This window comes from Oncorhynchus gorbuscha, linkage group LG22 (genome assembly GCF_021184085.1).
Source record: "Oncorhynchus gorbuscha isolate QuinsamMale2020 ecotype Even-year linkage group LG22, OgorEven_v1.0, whole genome shotgun sequence".
In the NCBI taxonomy this organism is placed as follows: Eukaryota; Metazoa; Chordata; class Actinopteri; order Salmoniformes; family Salmonidae; genus Oncorhynchus; species Oncorhynchus gorbuscha.
The window spans coordinates 33,463,532-33,467,808 of NC_060194.1; the positions used below are offsets into that span (position 1 = coordinate 33,463,532).

Genomic DNA, 4,277 nt, shown 5'->3' on the forward strand with positions numbered 1-4,277 from the left:
GTCGTGTTTGGGGTAGTGATTGTGGTCGTGATTGGGGTCGTGATTGGGGTCGTGATTGGGGTAGTGATTGTGGTCGTGATTGGGGTAGTGATTGTGGTCGTGATTGGGGTCGTGACTGGCGTCGTGAGGTCTGGATGAGGATGAGCTGGTTTTCAGCTGGAATGCACTTTTATACTGTGTGACGTTCAATACTAGACTATGAATAATGTCAAATAATAAAGTTGGTGTCTATGGGAAATAACTAATGTTCTACTCTATGTATATGCATTTGTAAATATCACCGAATACAATTGTTAAAAGAGAAGATACTTGTGTAAAAAAAAATAAGTGTAAAAAACTGTCACTTTCAAACGGAGCACTTTTGGGACTAGACGTGGATTCATTTCAGACCTGACCTGACCTGACCTGACCTGACCTGACCTGACCTGACCTGACCTGACTGAACAGCACCATGTATTTTACATTAGGGCAGACCACTCTATAGAGCTGTGTGCTAAACCCAGGTTCTCATGGAAAAGCCAAGTATTAAATAAAATACATTAATGCTCTGTCTTTAACCTGGAAAAAGTGTTGTAGCCTACAGAACATGCTCACTAGTTGTCCTCTTCAGCCATGCATCTGACTACAACCTAAAAGCCTTGCATGCAAGGATATGTGAGGTAGATTTCCAAGCCAGCATTTCTGCGGTAGACCAGCATTTAGATTAATTGCATTTCATTGGAACACCATTGAACTGGACCATGAAAACTTTCCTATGCAGTGTTCTATTCTCCAATTCAATTGTCACAATCCCTGAATTGACTGGAGTTGTAATGGAAATGACCCCAAAGAATATATTTATAGCTATTGCTCACAAAGAATATATATATATAGCTATTGCTCACCCCAGAAATGTATGTGGAACATTTTACAGAGACACAAAGCAGCCCACAGAGACTGCTGTCAGCTTCTACTTTATGTACCATCTTCAAAAGTTTTGCACTGTTAACTTAACGTTGGCTCAGGTTGTGACAAACCCCCTGGTGAGAAGAGAAAGTCTACACAATCACCATGGAGACCACACTCACTTCCCCATACCTGAGCCACAATCTCTACAACCCTGACCCCATTCACACTGTGTGATGTCCTGTTGGAATACTCTAAAAAATACACCCTACCTTCATTAACATTTTAGACATTTAGCAGAGGCTCTTATCCAGAGTGACCTATAGTAATTAGTGCATACATCTTTCATACTTTTTCGTATTGTCGTCCATTCCTAAGCGTGATCTCTGATGAGTCAAGGCTTTGAAAGGGAACCCTTACTTTTACCTTTTGAAATTGTGTCAGATCAGTGATAATTAATTCAAGGATGGGAGGAAGAAAGGATGCATTTTGAATGTATTCAAACTGGGTCAAGGACTTGACCAGACCCTGCCAGGAACACTGTAGTAGTGCACAATCACTGGAGGGGAGAGGGGAGCAGGACCCTGGGGGAACACATGGTTTGACCAGACCCTGCCAGGAACACTGTAGTAGTGCACACTCACTGGAGGGGAGAGGGGAGCAGGACCCTGGGGGAACACAGGGTTTGACCAGAGTGACCATGGTTTAGCTGGTCAAACCCCAGTCCTGATATAGCTAGCCTCCATAGTACTGTATAGTCCAGACACCATAGTAGAGGCTATAAAAGTTAGCCATATCAGGGCTAGTCAAACCAGTCGAGGCTGCTGAGGGGAGGACGGCTCATAATATTGTCCTGAATGGAGCGAATGGAATCAAACACATATTTTGGGGGTTTTCATGTGTTTGATGCCATTCCATTCACTCCATTCCAGCCATTATTATGAGCTGTCCTCCTCTCAGCAGCCTCCACCTGAGTTAAAAACCAATAATAACCACACACCTGTAAAACACCTTCATACGCTGTGCAGTATGCTATGTAGTTAATGCCTCGCCGGCTAAGTTGCAAAATAAATGTACACACACATGTTATTCAACCCTTTCCCCACACCGCTCGAGCACGTGAATGGGCATCTGCATAGCCAGGCGCTAAAATCCAACTCCACACGCTGCAAGGACCATCGCTATTGGATATCAGGATGACACAAACTCACGTGGTTTATTGAAAGATATTCATCAAAACTAGGTTTCCCTTTTTATCTGTGGATTAATCGCCGGTGTAGAGAAACACATGATTTTTGTATGATCTGGGTCCAAATTTGACAAAGAACCAGCTAAAAAGGGGACCGTATGCATGATCAGGTTAAAATAACCACCATGTTCATCTCCCAGGACAAAACTGCCTGCAACAGCTGTCTAGCTTAACCTCTCATGTTTGTTGTGACCTGTCCCCAAGTTAATATAGTTGGTGCACAGTGTTTTTTGTTATTTTAACATGCGTGTTATGGTTGCATCTGGTGGGGATATACAAAATCAACATGTGTATGATGGCACACGCAGAATCTGGCACGTAGTGTAGTCAGCATGTAAGTCAGAGTGATGCTTCCACTGATTGATCTCAATCTGGAGAGGCCTTGGCTTGGAGTGTTGCTGTCACTAAACTACTTGATTGAACTGATTGTCACCTCCGGAGAAAAGGGAAGGAAACACCAAATTGGTCCAATCAAGGCATGATTAGTTGAATCAGTCGCCTCCAGGCGCAGCGGCACTCCAGTACCAGGGCTTACTTATCCTGGTTAACTTTTTTTAAATGATTCAGAGTCAGAAAGGAAAGTCAGATTGTCAGGAGATTTATCAAGGTGTTTACCAAGACCATTAAATCCTAGTAAAAATATAGTGCATTGTAATTGCAGGTCCTGACATAGCTACATGTAGTGTTTCAGGGGTGTGTGGTTCTACTCTGTGTGTGTTCTGGAGGGTGGAAGGTGAACTTTGAACCCCACCAGACAAACCCAGGTTTGTCTCCCTTTGGGGCTTCATCGCTCCTGCACGGTGTTGATAAAATTCCACGATGGCGTGTTGAATAAAGTGTATTTATTACTCTGTTGTATTTTTCCTTTTCTTTTTTGTAAATTTGAATAAAAAAGGATGTGTTTCAAAGAGATGAGTCCTGCCTGGCAGGTGGTCTTTTCTTCATGTTCTCTCCAATCAAACAATATCGCTAATCTTATTTTGTATTACCTTCGAAAGTCTGTGTGTGGGTGTGTGAGAGAGTGTGAGAGAGTGTGAGAGAGTGTGTGCATGTGTGTAGGTGTGTGTGACTGTGGGTTGAGTCAGCAATGTAAAAAGTATTTGAAATCTCTTCAGAACCAGAGAGAGGAACACCTTGTCTGTTCTGATCGGCTCCACTCTAGACAGGGGATCGAAGGTCAATAAAAGAGGACAGGTAGTTCTGGAGCTACCACACCATTTCAGAAGATGCAAGATACTTTTCTGCTTGTTTTCCCGGTGACAAATAGACATTGTGAGCTCAGGAGGGCTGCCAAAGAAGGACAGGAAATAGAACAAACCTGACAGGGTGCACTGAACGTGATAATGTACATTTACAAAACCCACAGCACTCCGAGGCAAGCAGAATGACAGTGATTCCTCTGTGTTAACAAATACAATGTGGAGAATGATTTATTTTCAAAAGTAACACTAATACAATAGATTATATTTGTTTACTTAAGTTATTCTTTTTTCGAAGGGACTTTGTTTAGATTTGATTGGATTCAAGTATGCATGCCCAAGTCAGGAGACAGGAACAAAGATAAATAATATATTATTAAATAATATTATTCTAATTGTATTATATAAATTCTACAAAAGGGATTGTAACAACAACTGACAGTATACAGTTCACTGAAATGTGAATTCATATTATATTGTAATAATACCATATAAACGCAGCTCAGTACAGGTTTTAACTGTATTTGATTCTCAAGAATGTACTGTAAGGCCTAAAGGGGATTCTCAGGAATGTACTGTAAGGCCTAAAGGGGATTCTCAGGAATGTACTGTAAGGCCTAAAGGGGATTCTCAGGAATGTACTGTAAGGGCTAAAGGGGATTCTCAGGAATGTATTGTAAGGGCTGAAGGGGATTCTCAGGAATGTACTGTAATGGCTGAAGGGGGTTCTCAGGAATGTACTGTAAGGCCTAAAGGGGATTCTCAGGAATGTACTGTAATGGCTGAAGGGGATTCTCAGGAATGTACTGTAATGGCTGAAGGGGATTCTCAGGAATGTACTGTAATGCCTAAAGGGGATTCTCAGGAATGTACTGTAAGGCCTAAAGGGGATTCTCAGGAATGTACTGTAATGGCTGAAGGGGATTCTCAGGAATGTACTGTAA

General features: G+C 42.0%; 1 long non-coding RNA gene across 1 annotated transcript in view; it reads left to right on the forward strand.

Moving 5' to 3' along the window:
- LOC124009193 overlaps positions 1-4,277 on the forward strand; it is a 7,473-nt gene continuing 3,196 nt past the window's right edge. Inside the window, exon 1 of the long non-coding RNA XR_006834239.1 lies at positions 1-2,741. This is a non-coding gene — a long non-coding RNA (uncharacterized LOC124009193). The remainder of the gene's footprint in view (positions 2,742-4,277) is intronic.